At 42.8% G+C, this 22,153-nt stretch overlaps 12 non-coding genes across 12 annotated transcripts; all 12 read left to right on the top strand.

The window, feature by feature from the left end:
- Positions 1-98: 98 nt before the first annotated feature.
- On the top strand, positions 99-398 carry LOC147734474 (signal recognition particle RNA). The gene has a single exon (XR_015308115.1).
- Positions 399-1,995: 1,597 nt separating this feature from the next.
- LOC147734473 (signal recognition particle RNA) lies at positions 1,996-2,295 on the top strand. Its single transcript, XR_015307720.1, has one exon.
- Positions 2,296-3,893: 1,598 nt separating this feature from the next.
- On the top strand, positions 3,894-4,192 carry LOC147734472 (signal recognition particle RNA). The gene has a single exon (XR_015307785.1).
- A 1,598-nt stretch (positions 4,193-5,790) lies between these two features.
- On the top strand, positions 5,791-6,090 carry LOC147734471 (signal recognition particle RNA). The gene has a single exon (XR_015307865.1).
- A 1,598-nt stretch (positions 6,091-7,688) lies between these two features.
- On the top strand, positions 7,689-7,988 carry LOC147734470 (signal recognition particle RNA). The gene has a single exon (XR_015307963.1).
- Positions 7,989-9,585: 1,597 nt separating this feature from the next.
- LOC147734469 (signal recognition particle RNA) lies at positions 9,586-9,885 on the top strand. Its single transcript, XR_015308215.1, has one exon.
- Positions 9,886-11,482: 1,597 nt separating this feature from the next.
- On the top strand, positions 11,483-11,782 carry LOC147734468 (signal recognition particle RNA). The gene has a single exon (XR_015308034.1).
- Positions 11,783-13,380: 1,598 nt separating this feature from the next.
- On the top strand, positions 13,381-13,680 carry LOC147734467 (signal recognition particle RNA). Its single transcript, XR_015308224.1, has one exon.
- A 1,598-nt stretch (positions 13,681-15,278) lies between these two features.
- Positions 15,279-15,578, top strand: LOC147734466 (signal recognition particle RNA). The gene has a single exon (XR_015307959.1).
- A 1,598-nt stretch (positions 15,579-17,176) lies between these two features.
- On the top strand, positions 17,177-17,476 carry LOC147734465 (signal recognition particle RNA). Its single transcript, XR_015307764.1, has one exon.
- Positions 17,477-19,073: 1,597 nt separating this feature from the next.
- LOC147734464 (signal recognition particle RNA) lies at positions 19,074-19,373 on the top strand. Its single transcript, XR_015308198.1, has one exon.
- Positions 19,374-20,972: 1,599 nt separating this feature from the next.
- On the top strand, positions 20,973-21,272 carry LOC147734463 (signal recognition particle RNA). The gene has a single exon (XR_015307950.1).
- Positions 21,273-22,153: the final 881 nt, after the last annotated feature.

Raw genomic sequence — 22,153 nt, 5'->3', positions numbered from 1 at the left:
TTGAAATACGGTTGGCATACCATCAATTCATTACACCGTACTTTATCATTATCCTTACTTAAGCAATGCATTTCATTATTAGGACCTGTGCTGGATTTGCCGGGCATGGTGGCGTGTGCCTGTTGTCCTAGCTACTTGGGAGGCTGAGGCTTGTGAGTTGCTTGAGCTCTGGGGTTCTGGGCTGCACTCAGCTGTGTTGATCAGGTGTCCATGCTACGTTGGGTATCAATATGGTGTTCTAGAGGGAGCTCTAGAATTTCAGGTTGTGTAATGAGAGGTGCACCGACCCAGGCTGGAAACAGAGCAGGCCAAAGCTTCCATGCCCATCGGTAGCAGGACAGCACCTGAGAGCAGTAGGTGTAACACAGCTTGAGCAAAATAGTGAGACCTAGCCTCTCTTTTTTTGACTCAAATGTGAACGTTTTGATTTTTACAAGATGGTAATGAATTATTTTTCCAAAACCAAATCTTTGTTTTTCTTTTGATATTTTTGCAGGAAGTACAATGAACATTTGAACTGGGCCGGGCATTCTAGCATAGCAGACAATTCTCCAGAATTGCAACATATTGCAACAACAAGCTGGCAGGTGGAGAGGACGGAAAACTCTGTGCAGCCTAGAATAGATGGCTGTGTGATTTTCTGCAAGGATGACTGAAATGCATTCTTCATTTTAGAGCACCTGTAGGATTAAATTGATCTGTCAAGTACAAAAGTATCCTTAGAAGAGCAACTTTGAAATGCGTTTGCTGGGTCTTCTGCTGCATTCCTACGTCCAGCTCTAATTCATTTTTTGATTAGCCCTCATTCAATTCCATATATGAATGAGAAGGAGAAATAAGAGGGCCCTTCGCTCTTTGAGAGAAACATGAAAAGACTGAGAACTGTGCAACTCCCAAACATTGGAGCCTTCGGCCTTACTCCAGCCAACTCTTGCGGTTTAATACTTTTAAATCTTGATGTTGTTTAACAATCCCAGCAGAAGGGATCAGGTTGACAGGCGCTGCAGTTCTCCAGCATGGGGCTGTCCAGATCATTACTCAATCTACCTTGCATTGGCACAGTATAAAAACCGTCATGAAGTCTCCTATGAAAAGGTATACAAATCTGTTTGAATCACTTTTGTTAGTCAGGGGGACCCATTCGCTGGAAGGGGCAGGGAGGATAAAAATAGCTCATTCGTATAGAACACTGAATTAGCCGCTGATTTTGAGGTGGGAGAAGATCGAGTAATCCAACCGGACCTCAATAAACGGTTTCTTAGTATGCAGTAGCCCGCAACCACTTCTAACCCAAAAGCGTAATCTCATCCTTTTGCAGAATCAGGCAAGCTTTCACCTGCTCAAGCTGAACTGACATTGGTCTTCTTGGCCAGCAAGAGTTCCTCTCTTGAAGCTGATGAGGCTAGAGAACAGAATGACGCATATTCATTCTTTATAATAACTCTTCTAGCCCTCCCACTCCATACCACTTTATAACTTCCAATGTGGCAGATGTCTTCCATTATTGTGACCCTTGCTACTTTTCTCAACATTGGCTGGCTCGGCATAACAAGAAGGGATGGATGGCTACAGGAGAGCCTGAATTGTGCATGTAAGGTTCTACAGGGAGTCACTGGCAGATGATGAGAAACACAGCCCTAAGTTGGCTCTTCTCTCTCACTTTCTTTCTCCTCTCTCCCTCTACCTATCTCTCACTCTCTAAATACTAGTATCTATATTGTATTCACATCCCCTTCACAAACTTTCTGACCCTACTTCCTCTCTCCCTTCAATCAGTTCAACCCTCTTCTTTTCCTTTAGGAAACTCCACATCTTTTTAAAGGCCCTTCCCATATTCACACTGCTTCTTGGTAAGACATTATTTTCCTTTCTTTGAAGGATAGTGAAATAGATTTTCTTGAAATACGGTTGGCATACCATCAATTCATTACACCGTACTGTATCATTATCCTTACTTAAGCAATGCATTTCATCATTAGAACATGTGCTGTGATTACCGGGCATGGTGGCGTGTGCCTGTTGTCCTATCTACTTGGGAGGCTGAGGCTTGTGGATTGCTTGAGCTCAGGGGTTCTGGGCTGCACTCAGCTGTGTTGATCAGGTGTCTGTGCTACGTTGGGTATCAATATGGTGTTCTAGAGGGAGCTCTAGAATTTCAGGTTGTGTAATGAGAGGTGCACCGACCCAGGCTGGAAACAGAGCAGGCCAAAGCTTCCATGCCCATCGGTAGCAGGACAGCACCTGAGCGCAGTAGGTGTAACACAGTTTGAGCAAAATAGTGAGACCTAGCCCCTCTTTTTTTGACTCAAATGTGAACGTTTTGATTTTTACAAGATGGTAATGAATTATTTTTCCAAAACCAAATCTTTGTTTTTCTTTTGATATTTTTGCAGGAAGTACAATGAACATTTGAACTGGGCCGGGCATTCTAGCATAGCAGACAATTCTCCAGAATTGCAACATATTGCAACAACAAGCTAGCAGGAGGAGAGGACTGAAAACTCTGTGCAGCCTAGAATAGATGGCTGTGTGATTTTCTGCAAGGATGACTGAAATGCATTCTTCATTTTAGAGCACCTGTAGGATTAAATTGATCTGTCAAGTACAAAAGTATCCTTAGAAGAGCAACTTTGAAATGCGTTTGCTGGGTCTTCTGCTGCATTCCTACGTCCAGCTCTAATTAATTTTTTGATTAGCCCTCATTCAATTCCATATATGAATGAGAAGGAGAAATAAGAGGGCCCTTCGCTCTTTGAGAGAAACATGAAAAGACTGAAAACTGTGTAACTCCCAAACATTGGAGCCTTCGGCCTTACTCCAGCCAACTCTTGCGGTTTAATACTTTTAAATCTTGATGTTGTTTAACAATACCAGCAGAAGGGATCAGGTTGACAGGCGCTGCAGTTCTCCAGTATGGGGCTGTCCAGATCATTACTCAATCTACCTTGCATTGGCACAGTATAAAATACGTCACGAAGTCTCCTATGAAAAGGTATACAAATCTGTTTGAATCACTTTTGTTAGTCAGGGGGACCCATTCGCTGGAAGGGGCAGGGAGGACAAAAATAGCTCATTGGTATAGAACACTGAATTAGCAGCTGATTTTGAGGTGGGAGAAGATCGAGTAATCCAACCAAACCTCAATAAACGGTTTCTTAGTATGCAGTAGCCCGCAACCACTTCTAACCCAAAAGCGTAATCTCATCCTTTTGCAGAATCAGGCAAGCTTTCACCTGCTCAAGCTGAACTGACATTGGTCTTCTTGGCCAGCAAGAGTTCCTCTCTTGAAGCTGTTGAGGCTAGGGAACAGAATGACGCGTAATCATTCTTTATAATAACTCTTCTAGCCCTCCCACTCCATACCACTTTATAACTTCCAATGTTGCAGATGTCTTCCATCATTGTGACCCTTGCTACTTTTCCCAACATTGGCTGGCTCGGCATAACAAGACGGGATGGATGGCTACAGGAGAGCCTGAATTGTGCCTGTAAGGTTCTACAGGGAGTCACTGGCAGATAATGAGAAACTCATCCCTAAGTTGGCTCTTCTCTCTCACTTTCTTTCTCCTCTCTCCCTCTACCTATCTCTCACTCTCTAAATACTAGTATCTATATTGTATTCACATCCCCTTCACAAACTTTCTGACCCTACTTCCTCTCTCCCTTAAATCAGTTCAACCCTCTTCTTTTCCTTTAGGAAACTCCACATCTTTTTTAAAGGCCCTTCCCATATTCACACTGCTTCTTGATAAGACATTATTTTCCTTTCTTTGAAGGATAGTGAAATAGATTTTCTTGAAATACGGTTGGCATACCATCAATTCATTACACCGTACTGTATCATTATCCTTACTTAAGCAATGCATTTCATCATTAGGACATGTGCTGTGTTTGCCGGGCATGGTGGCATGTGCCTGTTGTCCTAGCTACTTGGGAGGCTGAGTCTCGTGTATTGCTTGAGCTCAGGGGTTCTGGGCTGCACTCAGCTGTGTTGATCAGGTGTCCATGCTACGTTGGGTATCAATATGGTGTTCTAGAGGAGCTCTAGAATTTCTGGTTGTGTAATGAGAGGTGCACCGACCCAGGCTGGAAACAGAGCAGGCCAAAGCTTCCATGCACATCGGTAGCAGGACAGCACCTGAGAGCAGTAGGTGTAACACAGCTTGAGCAAAATAGTGAGACCTAGCCTCTCTTTTTTTGACTCAAATGTGAACGTTTTGATTTTTACAAGATGGTAATGAATTATTTTTCCAAAACCAAATCTTTGTTTTTCTTTTTATATTTTTGCAGGAAGTACAATGAACATTTGAACTGGGCCGGGCATTCTAGCATAGCAGACAATTCTCCAGAATTGCGACATATTGCAACAACAAGCTAGCAGGTGGAGAGGACGGAAAACTCTGTGCAGCCTAGAATAGATGGCTGTGTGAATTTCTGCAAGGATGACTGAAATGCATTCTTCATTTTAGAGCACCTGTAGGATTAAATTGATCTGTCAAGTACAAAAGTATCCTTAGAAGAGCAACTTTGAAATGCATTTGCTGGGTCTTCTGCTGCATTCCTACGTCGAGCTCTAATTCATTTTTTGATTAGCCCTCATTCAATTCCATATATGAATGAGAAGGAGAAATAAGAGGGCCCTTTGCTCTTTGAGAGAAACATGAAAAGACTGAGAACTGTGCAACTCCCAAACATTGGAGCCTTCGGCCTTACTCCAGCCAACTCTTGCGGTTTAATACTTTTAAATCTTGATGTTGTTTAACAATACCAGCAGAAGGGATCAGGTTGACAGGCGCTGCAGTTCTCCAGTATGGGGCTGTCCAGATCATTACTCAATCTACCTTGCATTGGCACAGTATAAAATACGTCATGAATTCTCCTATAAAAAGGTATACAAATCTGTTTGAATCACTTTTGTTAGTCAGGGGGACCCATTCGCTGGAAGGGGCAGGGAGGACAAAAATAGCTCATTGGTATAGAACACTGAATTAGCAGCTGATTTTGAGGTGGGAGAAGATCGAGTAATCCAACCGGACATCAATAAACGGTTTCTTAGTATGCAGTAGCCCGCGACCACTTCTAACCCAAAAGCGTAATCTCATCCTTTTGCAGAATCAGGCAAGCTTTCACCTGCTCAAGCTGAACTGACATTGGTCTTCTTGGCCAGCAAGAATTCCTCTCTTGAAGCTGTTGAGGCTAGAGAACAGAATGATGCGTATTCATTCTTTATAATAACTCTTCTAGCCCTCCCACTCCATACCACTTTATAACTTCCAATGTTGCAGATGTCTTCCATCATTGTGACCCTTGCTACTTTTCCCAACATTGGCTGGCTCGGCATAACAAGAAGGGATGGATGGCTACAGGAGAGCCTGAATTGTGCCTGTAAGGTTCTACAGGGAGTCACTGGCAGATAATGAGAAACTCAGCCCTAAGTTGGCTCTTCTCTCTCACTTTCTTTCTCCTCTCTCCCTCTACCTATCTCTCACTCTCTAAATACTAGTATCTATATTGTATTCACATCCCCTTCACAAACTTTCTGACCCTACTTCCTCTCTCCCTTAAATCAGTTCAACCCTCTTCTTTTCCTTTAGGAAACTCCACATCTTTTTTAAAGGCCCTTCCCATATTCACACTGCTTCTTGATAAGACATTATTTTCCTTTCTTTGAAGGATAGTGAAATAGATTTTCTTGAAATACGGTTGGCATACCATCAATTCATTACACCGTACTTTATCATTATCCTTACTTAAGCAATGCATTTCATCATTAGGACATGTGCTGTGCTTGCCGGGCATGGTGGCGTGTGCCTGTTGTCCTAGCTACTTGGGAGGCTGAGGCTTGTGGATTGCTTGAGCTCAGGGGTTCTGGGCTGCACTCAGCTGTGTTGATCAGGTGTCCATGCTACGTTGGGTATCAATATGGTGTTCTAGAGGGAGCTCTAGAATTTCAGGTTGTGTAATGAGAGGTGCACCGACCAAGGCTGGAAACAGAGCAGGCCAAAGCTTCCATGCCCATCGGTAGCAGGACAGCACCTGAGAGCAGTAGGTGTAACACAGCTTGAGCAAAATAGTGAGACCTAGCCTCTCTTTTTTTGACTCAAATGTGAACGTTTTGATTTTTACAAGATGGTAATGAATTATTTTTCCAAAACCAAATCTTTGTTTTTCTTTTGATATTTTTGCAGGAAGTACAATGAACATTTGAACTGGGCCGGGCATTCTAGCATAGCAGACAATTCTCCAGAATTGCAACATATTGCAACAACAAGCTAGCAGGTGGAGAGGACGGAAAACTCTGTGCAGCCTAGAATAGATGGCTGTGTGATTTTCTGCAAGGATGACTGAAATGCATTCTTCATTTTAGAGCACCTGTAGGATTAAATTGATCTGTCAAGTACAAAAGTATCCTTAGAAGAGCAACTTTGAAATGCATTTGCTGGGTCTTCTGCTGCATTCCTACGTCCAGCTCTAATTCATTTTTTGATTAGCCCTCATTCAATTCCATATATGAATGAGAAGGAGAAATAAGAGGGCTCTTCGCTCTTTGAGAGAAACATGAAAAGACTGAGAACTGTGCAACTCCCAAACATTGGAGCCTTCGGCCTTACTCCAGCCAACTCTTGCGGTTTAATACTTTTAAATCTTGATGTTGTTTAACAATCCCAGCAGAAGGGATCAGGTTGACAGGCACTGCAGTTCTCCAGTATGGGGCTGTCCAGATCATTACTCAATCTACCTTGCATTGGCACAGTATAAAATACGTCACAAAGTCTCCTATGAAAAGGTATACAAATCTGTTTGAATCACTTTTGTTAGTCAGGGGGACCCATTCGCTGGAAGGGGCAGGGAGGACAAAAATAGCTCATTGGTATACAACACTGAATTAGCAGCTGATTTTGAGGTGGGAGAAGATCGAGTAATCCAACCAAACCTCAATAAACGGTTTCTTAGTATGCAGTAGCCCGCAACCACTTCTAACCCAAAAGCGTAATCTCATCCTTTTGCAGAATCAGGCAAGCTTTCACCTGCTCAAGCTGAACTGACATTGGTCTTTTTGGCCAGCAAGAGTTCCTCTCTTGAAGCTGATGAGGCTAGAGAACAGAATGACGCATATTCATTCTTTATAATAACTCTTCTAGCCCTCCCACTTCATACCACTTTATAACTTCCAATGTTGCAGATGTCTTCCATCATTGTGACCCTTGCTACTTTTCTCAACATTGGCTGGCTCGGCATAACAAGAAGGGATGGATGGCTACAGGAGAGCCTGAATTGTGCCTGTAAGGTTCTACAGGGAGTCACTGGCAGATAATGAGAAACTCAGCCCTAAGTTGGCTCTTCTCTCTCACTTTCTTTCTCCTCTGCCCCTCTACCTATCTCTCACTCTCTAAATACTAGTATCTATATTGTATTCACATCCCCTTCACAAACTTTCTGACCCTACTTCCTCTCTCCCTTAATTCAGTTCAACCCTCTTCTTTTCCTTTAGGAAACTCCACATCTTTTTTAAAGGCCCTTCCCATATTCACACTGCTTCTTGATAAGACATTATTTTCCTTTCTTTGAAGGATAGTGAAATAGATTTTCTTGAAATACGGTTGGCATACCATCAATTCATTACACCGTACTTTATCAATATCCTTACTTAAGCAATGCATTTCATCATTAGGACATGTGCTGTGTTTGCCGGGCATGGTGGCGTGTGCCTGTTGTCCTAGCTACTTGGGAGGCTGAGGTTTGTGGATTGCTTGAGCTCAGGGGTTCTGGGCTGCACTCAGCTGTGCTGATCAGGTGTCCATGCTACGTTGGGTATCAATATGGTGTTCTAGAGGGAGCTCTAGAATTTCAGGTTGTGTAATGAGTGGTGCACCGACCCAGGCTGGAAACAGAGCAGGCCAAAGCTTCCATGCCCATCGGTAGCAGGACAGCACCTGAGAGCAGTAGGTGTAACACAGCTTGAGCAAAATAGTGAGACCTAGCCTCTCTTTTTTTGACTCAAATGTGAACGTTTTGATTTTTACAAGATGGTAATGAATTATTTTTCCAAAACCAAATCTTTGTTTTTCTTTTGATATTTTTGCAGGAAGTACAATGAACATTTGAACTGGGCCGGACCTTCTAGCATAGCAGACAATTCTCCAGAATTGCAACATATTGCAACAACAAGCTAGCAGGTGGAGAGGACGGAAAACTCTGTGCAGCCTAGAATAGATGGCTGTGTGATTTTCTGCAAGGATGACTGAAATACATTCTTCATTTCAGAGCCCCTGTAGGATAAAATTGATCTGTCAAGTACAAAAGTATCCTTAGAGGAGCAACTTTGAAATGCATTTGCTGGGTCTTCTGCTGAATTCCTACGTCCAGCTCTAATTCATTTTTTGATTAGCTCTCATTCAATTCCATATATGAATGAGAAGGAGAAATAAGAGGGCCCTTCGCTCTTTGAGAGAAACATGAAAAGACTGAGAACTGTGCAAGTCCCAAACATTGGAGCCTTCGGCCTTACTCCAGCCAACTCTTGCGGTTTAATACTTTTAAATCTTGTTGTTGTTTAACAATACCAGCAGAAGGGATCAGGTTGACAGGCGCTGCAGTTCTCCAGTATGGGGCTGTCCAGATCATTACTCAATCTACCTTGCATTGGCACAGTATAAAATACGTCACGAAGTCTCCTATGAAAAGGTATACAAATCAGTTTGAATCACTTTTGTTAGTCAGGGGGACCCATTCGCTGGAAGGGGCAGGGAGGACAAAAATAGCTCATTGGTATAGAACACTGAATTAGCAGCTGATTTTGAGGTGGGAGAAGATCGAGTAATCCATCAAACCTCAATAAGCGGTTTCTTAGTATGCAGTAGCCCGCAACCACTTCTAACCCAAAAGCGTAATCTCATCCTTTTGCAGAATCAGGCAAGCTTTCACCTGCTCAAGCTGAACTGACATTGGTCTTCTTGGCCAGCAAGAGTTCCTCTCTTGAAGCTGTTGAGGCTAGAGAACAGAATGACGCGTATTCATTCTTTATAATAACTCTTCTAGCCCTCCCACTCCATACCACTTTATAACTTCCAATGTGGCAGATGTCTTCCATCATTGTGACCCTTGCTACTTTTCCCAACATTGGCTGGCTCGGCATAACAAGAAGGGATGGATGGCTACAGGAGAGCCTGAATTGTGCCTGTAAGGTTCTACAGGGAGTCACTGGCAGATAATGAGAAACTCAGCCCTAAGTTGGCTCTTCTCTCTCACTTTCTTTCTCCTCTCTCCCTCTACCTATCTCTCACTCTCTAAATACTAGTATCTATATTGTATTCACATCCCCTTCACAAACTTTCTGACCCTACTTCCTCTCTCCCTTAAATCAGTTCAACCCTCTTCTTTTCCTTTAGGAAACTCCACATCTTTTTTAAAGGCCCTTCCCATATTCACACTGCTTCTTGATAAGACATTATTTTCCTTTCTTTGAAGGATAGTGAAATAGATTTTCTTGAAATACGGTTGGCATACCATCAATTCATTACACCGTACTTTATCATTATCCTTACTTAAGCAATGCATTTCATCATTAGGACATGTGCTGTGTTTGCCGGGCATGGTGGCGTGTGCCTGTTGTCCTAGCTACTTGGGAGGCGGAGTCTTGTGTATTGCTTGAGCTTAGGGGTTCTGGGTTGCACTCAGCTGTGTTGATCAGGTGTCCATGCTACGTTGGGTATCAATATGGTGTTCTAGAGGGAGCTCTAGAATTTCAGGTTGTGTAATGAGAGGTGCACCGACCCAGGCTGGAAACAGAGCAGGCCAAAGCTTCCATGCACATCGGTAGCAGGACAGCACCTGAGAGCAGTAGGTGTAACACAGCTTGAGCAAAATAGTGAGACCTAGCCTCTCTTTTTTTGACTCAAATGTGAACGTTTTGATTTTTACAAGATGGTAATGAATTATTTTTCCAAAACCAAATCTTTGTTTTTCTTTTTATATATTTGCAGGAAGTACAATGAACATTTGAACTGGGCCGGGCATTCTAGCATAGCAGACAATTCTCCAGAATTGCGACTTATTGAAACAACAAGCTAGCAGGTGGAGAGGACTGAAAACTCTGTGCAGCCTAGAATAGATGGCTGTGTGATTTTCTGCAAGGATGACTGAAATGCATTCTTCATTTTAGAGCACCTGTAGGATTAAATTGATCTGTCAAGTACAAAGTATCCTTAGAAGAGCAACTTTGAAATGAGTTTGCTGGGTCTTCTGCTGCATTCCTACGTCCAGCTCTAATTCATTTTTTGATTAGCCCTCATTCAATTCCATATATGAATGAGAAGGAGAAATAAGAGGGCCCTTAGCTCTTTGAGAGAAACATGAAAAGACTGAAAACTGTGTAACTCCCAAACATTGGAGCCTTCGGCCTTACTCCAGCCAACTCTTGTGGCTTAATACTTTTAAATCTTGATGTTGTTTAACAATCCCAGCAGAAGGGATCAGGTTGACAGGCGCTGCAGTTCTCCAGTATGGGGCTGTCCAGATCATTACTCAATCTACCTTGCATTGGCACAGTATAAAATACGTCATGAATTCTCCTATGAAAAGGTATACAAATCTGTTTGAATCACTTTTGTTAGTCAGGGGGACCCATTCGCTGGAAGGGGCAGGGAGGACAAAAATAGCTCATTGGTATAGAACACTGAATTAGCAGCTGATTTTGAGGTGGGAGAAGATCGAGTAATCCAACTGGACCTCAATAAACGGTTTCTTAGTATGCAGTAGCCCGCGACCACTTCTAACCCAAAAGCGTAATCTCATCCTTTTGCAGAATCAGGCAAGCTTTCACCTGCTCAAGCTGAACTGACATTGGTCTTCTTGGCCAGCAAGAATTCCTCTCTTGAAGCTGTTGAGGCTAGAGAACAGAATGATGCGTATTCATTCTTTATAATAACTCTTCTAGCCCTCCCACTCCATACCACTTTATAACTTCCAATGTTGCAGATGTCTTCCATCATTGTGACCCTTGCTACTTTTCTCAACATTGGCTGGCTCGGCATAACAAGAAGGGATGGATGGCTACAGGAGAGCCTGAATTGTGCCTGTAAGGTTCTACAGGGAGTCACTGGCAGATAATGAGAAACTCAGCCCTAAGTTGGCTCTTCTCTCTCACTTTCTTTCTCCTCTCTCCCTCTACCTATCTCTCACTCTCTAAATACTAGTATCTATATTGTATTCACATCCCCTTCACAAACTTTCTGACCCTACTTCCTCTCTCCCTTAAATCAGTTCAACCCTCTTCTTTTCCTTTAGGAAACTCCACATCTTTTTTAAAGGCCCTTCCCATATTCACACTGCTTCTTGATAAGACATTATTTTCCTTTCTTTGAAGGATAGTGAAATAGATTTTCTTGAAATATGGGTGGCATACCATCAATTCATTACACCGTACTTTATCATTATCCTTACTTAAGCAATGCATTTCATCATTAGGACATGTGCTGTGTTTGCCGGGCATTGTGGCGTGTGCCTGTTGTCCTAGCTACTTGGGAGGCTGAGGCATGTGGATTGCTTGAGCTCAGGGGTTCTGGGCTGCACTCAGCTGTGCTGATCAGATGTCCATGCTACGTTGGGTATCAATATGGTGTTCTAGAGGGAGCTCTAGAATTTCAGGTTGTGTAATGAGTGGTGCACCGACCCAGGCTGGAAACAGAGCAGGCCAAAGCTTCCATGCCCATCGGTAGCAGGACAGCACCTGAGAGCAGTAGGTGTAACACAGCCTGAGCAAAATAGTGAGACCTAGCCTCTCTTTTTTTGACTCAAATGTGAACGTTTTGATTTTTACAAGATGGTAATGAATTATTTTTCCAAAACCAAATCTTTGTTTTTCTTTTGATATTTTTGCAGGAAGTACAATGAACATTTGAACTGGGCCGGGTATTCTAGCATAGCAGACAATTCTCCAGAATTACAACATATTGCAACAACAAGCTAGCAGGTGGAGAGGACGGAAAACTCTGTGCAGCCTAGAATAGATGGCTGTGTGAATTTCTGCAAGGATGACTGAAATGCATTCTTCTTTTTAGAGCACCTGTAGGATTAAATTGATCTGTCAAGTACAAAAGTATACTTAGAAGAGCAACTTTGAAATGCATTTGCTGGGTCTTCTGCTGCATTCCTACGTCCAGCTCTAATTCATTTTTTGATTAGCCCTCATTCAATTCCATATATGAATGAGAAGGAGAAATAAGAGGGCCCTTCGCTCTTTGAGAGAAACATGAAAAGACTGAGAACTGTGCAACTCCCAAACATTGGAGCCTTCGGCCTTACTCCAGCCAACTCTTGCGGTTTAATACTTTTAAATCTTGATGTTGTTTAACAATACCAGCAGAAGGGATCAGGTTGACAGGCGCTGCAGTTCTCCAGTATGGGGCTGTCCAGATCATTACTCAATCTACCTTGCATTGGCACAGTATAAAATACGTCATGAATTCTCCTATGAAAAGGTATACAAATCTGTTTGAATCACTTTTGTTAGTCAGGGGGACCCATTCGCTGGAAGGGGCAGGGAGGACAAAAATAGCTCATTGGTATAGAACACTGAATTAGCAGCTGATTTTGAGGTGGGAGAAGATCGAGTAATCCAACCGGACCTCAATAAACGGTTTCTTAGTATGCAGTAGCCCGCGACCACTTCTAACCCAAAAGCGTAATCTCATCCTTTTGCAGAATCAGGCAAGCTTTCACCTGCTCAAGCTGAACTGACATTGGTCTTCTTGGCCAGCAAGAATTCCTCTCTTGAAGCTGTTGAGGCTAGAGAACAGAATGATGCGTATTCATTCTTTATAATAACTCTTCTAGCCCTCCCACTCCATACCACTTTATAACTTCCAATGTTGCAGATGTCTTCCATCATTGTGACCCTTGCTACTTTTCCCAACATTGGCTGGCTCGGCATAACAAGAAGGGATGGATGGCTACAGGAGAGCCTGAATTGTGCCTGTAAGGTTCTACAGGGAGTCACTGGCAGATAATGAGAAACTCAGCCCTAAGTTGGCTCTTCTCTCTCACTTTCTTTCTCCTCTCTCCCTCTACCTATCTCTCACTCTCTAAATACTAGTATCTATATTGTATTCACATCCCCTTCACAAACTTTCTGACCCTACTTCCTCTCTCCCTTAAATCAGTTCAACCCTCTTCTTTTCCTTTAGGAAACTCCACATCTTTTTTAAAGGCCCTTCCCATATTCACACTGCTTCTTGATAAGACATTATTTTCCTTTCTTTGAAGGATAGTGAAATAGATTTTCTTGAAATACGGTTGGCATACCATCAATTCATTACACCGTACTTTATCATTATCCTTACTTAAGCAATGCATTTCATCATTAGGACATGTGCTGTGTTTGCCGGGCATGGTGGCGTGTGCCTGTTGTCCTAGCTACTTGGGAGGCTGAGGCATGTGGATTGCTTGAACTCAGGGGTTCTGGGCTGCACTCAGCTGTGTTGATCAGGTGTCCATGCTACGTTGGGTATCAATATGGTGTTCTAGAGGGAGCTCTAGAATTTCAGGTTGTGTAATGAGAGGTGCACTGACCCAGGCTGGAAACAGAGCAGGCCAAAGCTTCCATGCCCATTGGTAGCAGGACAGCACCTGAGAGCAGTAGGTGTAACACAGCTTGAGCAAAATAGTGAGACCTAGCCTCTCTTTTTTTGACTCAAATGTGAACGTTTTGATTTTTACAAGATGGTAATGAATTATTTTTCCAAAACCAAATCTTTGTTTTTCTTTTGATATTTTTGCAGGAAGTACAATGAACATTTGAACTGGGCCGGGCATTCTAGCATTGCAGACAATTCTCCAGAATTGCAACATATTGCAACAACAAGCTAGCAGGAGGAGAGGACTGAAAACTCTCTGCAGCCTAGAATAGATGGCTGTGTGATTTTCTGCAAGGATGACTGAAATGCATTCTTCATTTTAGAGCACCTGTAGGATTAAATTGATCTGTCAAGTACAAAAGTATCCTTAGAAGAGCAACTTTGAAATGCGTTTGCTGGGTCTTCTGCTGCATTCCTACGTCCAGCTCTAATTCATTTTTTGATTAGCCCTCATTCAATTCCATATATGAATGAGAAGGAGAAATAAGAGGGCCCTTCGCTCTTTGAGAGAAACATGAAAAGACTGAAAACTGTGTAACTCCCAAACATTGGAGCCTTCGGCCTTACTCCAGCCAACTCTTGCGGTTTAGTACTTTTAAATCTTGATGTTGTTTAACAATACCAGCAGAAGGGATCAGGTTGACAGGCGCTGCAGTTCTCCAGTATGGGGCTGTCCAGATCATTACTCAATCTACCTTGCATTGAAACAGTATAAAATACGTCATGAATTCTCCTATGAAAAGGTATACAAATCTGTTTGAATCACTTTTGTTAGTCAGGGGGACCCATTCGCTGGAAGGGGCAGGGAGGACAAAAATAGCTCATTGGTATAGAACACTGAATTAGCAGCTGATTTTGAGGTGGGAGAAGATCGAGTAATCCAACCGGACCTCAATAAACGGTTTCTTAGTATGCAGTAGCCCGCGACCACTTCTAACCCAAAAGCGTAATCTCATCCTTTTGCAGAATCAGGCAAGCTTTCACCTGCTCAAGCTGAACTGAAATTGGTCTTCTTGGCCAGCAAGAATTCCTCTCTTGAAGCTGTTGAGGCTAGAGAACAGAATGATGCGTATTCATTCCTTATAATAACTCTTCTAGCCCTCCCACTCCATACCACTTTATAACTTCCAATGTTGCAGATGTCTTCCATCATTGTGACCCTTGCTACTTTTCCCAACATTGGCTGGCTCGGCATAACAAGAAGGGATGGATGGCTACAGAAGAGCCTGAATTGTGCCTGTAAGGTTCTACAGGGAGTCACTGGCAGATAATGAGAAACTCAGCCCTAAGTTGGCTCTTCTCTCTCACTTTCTTTCTCCTCTCTCCCTCTACCTATCTCTCACTCTCTAAATACTAGTATCTATATTGTATTCACATCCCCTTCACAAACTTTCTGACCCTACTTCCTCTCTCCCTTAAATCAGTTCAACCCTCTTCTTTTCCTTTAGGAAACTCCACATCTTTTTTAAAGGCCCTTCCCATATTCACACTGCTTCTTGATAAGACATTATTTTCCTTTCTTTGAAGGATAGTGAAATAGATTTTCTTGAAATACGGTTGGCATACCATCAATTCATTACACCGTACTTTATCATTATCCTTACTTAAGCAATGCATTTCATCATTAGGACATGTGCTGTGTTTGCCGGGCATGGTGGCGTGTGCCTGTTGTCCTAGCTACTTGGGAGGCTGAGGCTTGTGGATTGCTTGAGCTCAGGGGTTCTGGGCTGCACTTAGCTGTGCTGATCAGGTGTCCATGCTACGTTGGGTATCAATATGGTGTTCTAGAGGGAGCTCCAGAATTTCAGGTTGTGTAATGAGTGGTGCACCGACCCAGGCTGGAAACAGAGCAGGCCAAAGCTTCCATGCCCATCGGTAGCAGGACAGCACCTGAGAGCAGTAGGTGTAACACAGCTTGAGCAAAATAGTGAGACCTAGCTTCTCTTTTTTTGACTCAAATGTGAACGTTTTGATTTTTACAAGATGGTAATGAATTATTTTTCCAAAACCAAATCTTTGTTTTTCTTTTGATATTTTTGCAGGAAGTACAATGAACATTTGAACTGGGCCGGGCATTCTAGCATAGCAGACAATTCTCCAGAATTGCGACATATGGCAACAACAAGCTAGCAGGTGGAGAGGACTGAAAACTCTGTGCAGCCTAGAATAGATGGCTGTGTGATTTTCTGCAAGGATGACTGAAATGCATTCTTCATTTTAGAGCACCTGTAGGATTAAATTGATCTGTCAAGTACAAAAGTATCCTTAGAAGAGCAACTTTGAAATGCGTTTGCTGGGTCTTCTGCTGCATTCCTACGTCCAGCTCTAATTCATTTTTTGATTAGCCCTCATTCAATTCCATATATGAATGAGAAGGAGAAATAAGAGGGGCCTTCGCTCTTTGAGAGAAACATGAAAAGACTGAAAACTGTGTAACTCCCAAACATTGGAGCCTTCGGCCTTACTCCAGCCAACTCTTGTGGTTTAATACTTTTAAATCTTGATGTTGTTTAACAATCCCAGCAGAAGGGATCAGGTTGACAGGCGCTGCAGTTCTCCAGTATGGAGCTGTCCAGATCATTACTCAATCTACCTTGCATTGGCACAGTATAAAATACGTCATGAATTCTCCTATGAAAAGGTATACAAATCTGTTTGAATCACTTTTGTTAGTCAGGGGGACCCATTCGCTGGAAGGGGCAGGGAGGACAAAAATAGCTCATTGGTATAGAACACTGAATTAGCAGCTGATTTTGAGGTGGGAGAAGATCGAGTAATCCAACCGGACCTCAATAAACGGTTTCTTAGTATGCAGTAGCCCGCGACCACTTCTAACCCAAAAGCGTAATCTCATCCTTTTGCAGAATCAGGCAAGCTTTCACCTGCTCAAGCTGAACTGACATTGGTCTTCTTGGCCAGCAAGAATTCCTCTCTTGAAGCTGTTGAGGCTAGAGAACAGAATGATGCGTATTCATTCTTTATAATAACTCTTCTAGCCCTCCCACTCCATACCACTTTATAACTTCCAATGTTGCAGATGTCTTCCATCATTGTGACCCTTGCTACTTTTCCCAACATTGGCTGGCTCGGCATAACAAGAAGGGATGGATGGCTACAGGAGAGCCTGAATTGTGCCTGTAAGGTTCTACAGGGAGTCACTGGCAGATAATGAGAAACTCAGCCCTAAGTTGGCTCTTCTCTCTCACTTTCTTTCTCCTCTCTCCCTCTACCTATCTCTCACTCTCTAAATACTAGTATCTATATTGTATTCACATCCCCTTCACAAACTTTCTGACCCTACTTCCTCTCTCGCCTAAATCAGTTCAACCCTCTTCTTTTCCTTTAGGAAACTCCACATCTTTTTTAAAGGCCCTTCCCATATTCACACTACTGCTTGATAAGACATTATTTTCCTTTCTTTGAAGGATAGTGAAATAGATTTTCTTGAAATACGGTTGGCATACCATCAATTCATTACACCGTACTTTATCATTATCCTTACTTAAGCAATGCATTTCATCATTAGGACATGTGCTGTGTTTGCCGGGCATGGTGGCGTGTGCCTGTTGTCCTAGCTACTTGGGAGGCTAAGGGTTGTGAATTGCTTGAGCTCCGGGGTTCTGGGCTGCACTCTGCTGTGTTGATCAGGTGTCCGTGCTACGTTGGGTATTAATATGGTGTTCTAGAGGGAGCTCTAGAATTTCAGGTCGTGTAATGAGAGGTGCACCGACCCAGGCTGGAAACAGAGCAGGCCAAAGCTTCCATGCCCATCGGTAGCAGGACAGCACCTGAGAGCAGTAGGTGTGACACAGCTTGAGCAAGATAGTGAGACCTAGCCTCTCTTTTTTTGACTCAAATGTGAACGTTTTGATTTTTACAAGATGGAAATGAATTATTTTTCCAAAACCAAATCTTTGTTTTTCTTTTGATATTTTTGCAGGAAGTACAATGAACATTTGAACTGGGCCGGGCATTCTAGCATAGCAGACAATTCTCCAGAATTGCAACATATTGCAACAACAAGCTAGCAGGTGGAGAGGACGGAAAACTCTGTGCAGCCTAGAATAGATGGCTGTGTGATTTTCTGCAAGGATGACTGAAATGCATTCTTCATTTTAGAGCACCTGTAGGATTAAATTGATCTGTCAAGTACAAAAGTATCCTTAGAAGAGCAACTTTGAAATGCGTTTGCTGGGTCTTCTGCTGCATTCCTACGTCCAGCTCTAATTATTTTTTGATTAGCCCTCATTCAATTCCATATATGAATGAGAAGGAGAAATAAGAGGGCCCTTCGCTCTTTGAGAGAAACATGAAAAGACTGAGAACTGTGCAACTCCCAAACATTGGAGCCTTCGGCCTTACTCCAGCCAACTCTTGCGGTTTAATACTTTTAAATCTTGATGTTGTTTAACAATACCAGCAGAAGGGATCAGGTTGACAGGCGCTGCAGTTCTCCAGTATGAGGCTGTCCAGATCATTACTCAATCTACCTTGCATTGGCACAGTATAAAATACGTCACGAAGTCTCCTATGAAAAGGTATACAAATCTGTTTGAATCACTTTTGTTAGTCAGGGGGACCCATTCGCTGGAAGGGGCAGGGAGGACAAAAATAGCTCATTGGTATAGAACACTGAATTAGCAGCTGATTTTGAGGTGGGAGAAGATCGAGTAATCCAACCAAACCTCAATAAACGGTTTCTTAGTATGCAGTAGCCCGCAACCACTTCTAACCCAAAAGCGTAATCTCATCCTTTTGCAGAATCAGGCAAGCTTTCACCTGCTCAAGCTGAACTGACATTGGTCTTCTTGGCCAGCAATAGTTCCTCTCTTGAAGCTGTTGAGGCTAGAGAACAGAATGACGCGTATTCATTCTTTATAATACCTCTTCTAGCCCTCCCACTCCATACCACTTTATAACTTCCAATGTTTCAGATGTCTTCCATCAATGTGACCCTTGCTGCTTTTCTCAACATTGGCTGGCTCGGCATAACAAGAAGGGATGGATGTCTACAGGAGAGCCTGAATTGTGCCTGTAAGGTTCTACAGGGAGTCACTGGCAGATAATGAGAAACTCAGCCCTAAGTTGGCTCTTCTCTCTCACTTTCTTTCTCCTCTCTCCCTCTACCTATCTCTCACTCTCTAAATACTAGTATCTATATTGTATTCACATCCCCTTCACAAACTTTCTGACCCTACTTCCTCTCTCCCTTAAATCAGTTCAACCCTCTTCTTTTCCTTTAGGAAACTCCACATCTTTTTTAAAGGCCCTTCCCATATTCACACTGCTTCTTGATAAGACATTATTTTCCTTTCTTTGAAGGATAGTTAAATAGATTGTCTTGAAATACGGTTGGCATACCATCAATTCATTACACCGTACTTTATCAATATCCTTACTTAAGCAATGCATTTCATCATTAGGACATGTGCTGTATTTGCCGGGCATGGTGGCGTGTGCCTGTTGTCCTAGCTACTTGGGAGGCTGAGGCTTGTGGATTGCTTGAGCTCAGGGGTTCTGGGCTGCACTCAGCTGTGCTGATCAGGTGTCCATGCTACGTTGGGAATCAATATGGTGTTCTAGAGGGAGCTCTAGAATTTCAGGTTGTGTAATGAGTTGTGCACCGACCCAGGCTGGAAACAGAGCAGGCCAAAGCTTCCATGCCCATCGGTAACAGGACAGCACCTGAGAGCAGTAGGTGTAACACAGCCTGAGCAAAATAGTGAGACCTAGCCTCTCTTTTTTTGACTCAAATGTGAACGTTTTGATTTTTACAAGATGGTAATGAATTATTTTTCCAAAACCAAATCTTTGTTTTTCTTTTGATATTTTTGCAGGAAGTACAATGAACATTTGAACTGGGCCGGGCATTCTAGCATAGCAGACAATTCTCCAGAATTACAACATATTGCAACAACAAGCTAGCAGGTGGAGAGGACGGAAAACTCTGTGCAGCCTAGAATAGATGGCTGTGTTATTTTCTGCAAGGATGACTGAAATGTATTCTTCATTTTAGAGCACCTGTAGGATTAAATTGATCTGTCAAGTACAAAAGTATCCTTAGAAGAGCAACTTTGAAATGCATTTGCTGGGTCTTCTGCTGCATTCCTACATCCAGCTCTAATTCATTTTTTGATTAGCCCTCATTCAATTCCATATATGAATGAGAAGGAGAAATAAGAGGGCCCTTCGCTCTTTGAGAGAAACATGAAAAGACTGAGAACTGTGCAACTCCCAAACATTGGAGCCTTCGGCCTTACTCCAGCCAACTCTTGCGGTTTAATACTTTTAAATCTTGATGTGGTTTAACAATCCCAGCAGAAGGGATCAGGTTGACAGGCGCTGCAGTTCTCCAGTATGGGGCTGTCCAGATCATTACTCAATCTACCTTGCATTGGCACAGTATAAAATACGTCATGAAGTCTCCTATGAAAAGGTATACAAATCTGTTTGAATCACTTTTGTTAGTCAGGGGGACCCATTCGCTGGAAGGGGCAGGGAGGATAAAAATAGCTCATTCGTATAGAACACTGAATTAGCAGCTGATTTTGAGGTGGGAGAAGATCGAGTAATCCAACCGGATCTCAATAAACGGTTTCTTAGTATGCAGTAGCCCACAACCACTTCTAACCCAAAAGCGTAATCTCATCCTTTTGCAGAATCAGGCAAGCTTTTCACCTGCTCAAGCTGAACTGACATTGGTCTTCTTGGCCAGTAAGAGTTCCTCTCTTGAAGCTGATGAGGCTAGAGAACAGAATGACGCATATTCATTCTTTATAATAACTCTTCTAGCCCTCCCACTCCAAACCACTTTATAACTTCCAATGTGGCAGATGTCTTCCATCATTGTGACCCTTGCTGCTTTTCTCAACATTGGCTGGCTCGGCATAACAAGAAGGGATGGATGGCTACAGGAGAGCCTGAATTGTGCCTGTAAGGTTCTACAGGGAGTCACTGGCAGATGATGAGAAACTCAGCCCTAAGTTGGCTCTTCTCTCTCACTTTCTTTCTCCTCTCTCCCTCTACCTATCTATCACTCTCTAAATACTAGTATCTATATTGTATTCACATCCCCTTCACAAACTTTCTGACCCTACTTCCTCTCTCCCTCCAATCAGTTCAACCCTCTTCTTTTCCTTTAGGAAACTCCACATCTTTTTTAAAGGCCCTTCCCATATTCACACTGCTTCTTGATAAAACATTATTGTCCTTTCTTTGAAGGATAGTGAAATAGATTTTCTTGAAATACGGTTGGCATACCATCAATTCATTACACCGTACTTTATCATTATCCTTACTTAAGCAATGCATTTCATCATTAGAACATGTGTTGTGTTTGCCGGGCATGGTGGCGTGTGCCTGTTGTCCTAGCTACTTGGGAGGCTGAGGCTTGTGGATTGCTTGAGCTCAGGGGTTCTGGGCTGCACTCAGCTGTGTTGATCAGGTGTCCATGCTACGTTGGGTATCAATATGGTGTTCTAGAGGGAGCTCTAGAATTTCAGGTTGTGTAATGAGAGGTGCACCGACCCAGGCTGAAAACAGAGCAGGCCAAAGCTTCCATGCCCATCGGTAGCAGGACAGCACCTGAGAGCAGTAGGTGTAACACAGCTTGAGCAAAATAGTGAGACCTAGCCTCTCTTTTTTTGACTCAAATGTGAACGTTTTGATTTTTACAAGATGGTAATGAATTATTTTTCCAAAACCAAATCTTTGTTTTTCTTTTGATATTTTTGCAGGAAGTACAATGAACATTTGAACTGGGCCGGGCATTCTAGCATAGCAGACAATTCTCCAGAATTGCAACATATTGCAACAAGCTAGCAGGTGGAGAGGACGGAAAACTCTGTGCAGCCTAGAATAGATGGCTGTGTGATTTTCTGCAAGGATGACTGAAATGCATTCTTCATTTTAGAGCACCTGTAGGATTAAATTGATCTGTCAAGTACAAAAGTATCCTTAGAAGAGCAACTTTGAAATGCATTTGCTGGGTCTTCTGCTGCATTCCTACGTCCAGCTCTAATTCATTTTTTGATTAGCCCTCATTCAATTCCATATATGAATGAGAAGGAGAAATAAGAGGGCTCTTCGCTCTTTGAGAGAAACATGAAAAGACTGAGAACTGTGCAACTCCCAAACATTGGAGCCTTCGGCCTTACTCCAGCAAACTCTTGCGGTTTAATACTTTTAAATCTTGATGTTGTTTAACAATACCAGCAGAAGGGATCAGGTTGACAGGCGCTGCAGTTCTCCAGTATGAGGCTGTCCAGATCATTACTCAATCTACCTTGCATTGGCACAGTATAAAATACGTCACGAAGTCTCCTATGAAAAGGTATACAAATCTGTTTGAATCACTTTTGTTAGTCAGGGGGACCCATTCGCTGGAAGGGGCAGGGAGGACAAAAATAGCTCATTGGTATAGAACACTGAATTAGCAGCTGATTTTGAGGTGGGAGAAGATCGAGTAATCCAACCAAACCTCAATAAACTGTTTCTTAGTATGCAGTAGCCCGCAACCA

The sequence above is a fragment of the Lissotriton vulgaris genome, chromosome 1_2 (assembly GCF_964263255.1).
Source record: "Lissotriton vulgaris chromosome 1_2, aLisVul1.2, whole genome shotgun sequence".
NCBI lineage: Eukaryota > Metazoa > Chordata > Amphibia > Caudata > Salamandridae > Lissotriton > Lissotriton vulgaris.
The sequence above is the reverse complement of the archived record's forward strand: the minus strand, read 5'-3'. Positions and strand labels throughout refer to the sequence as shown.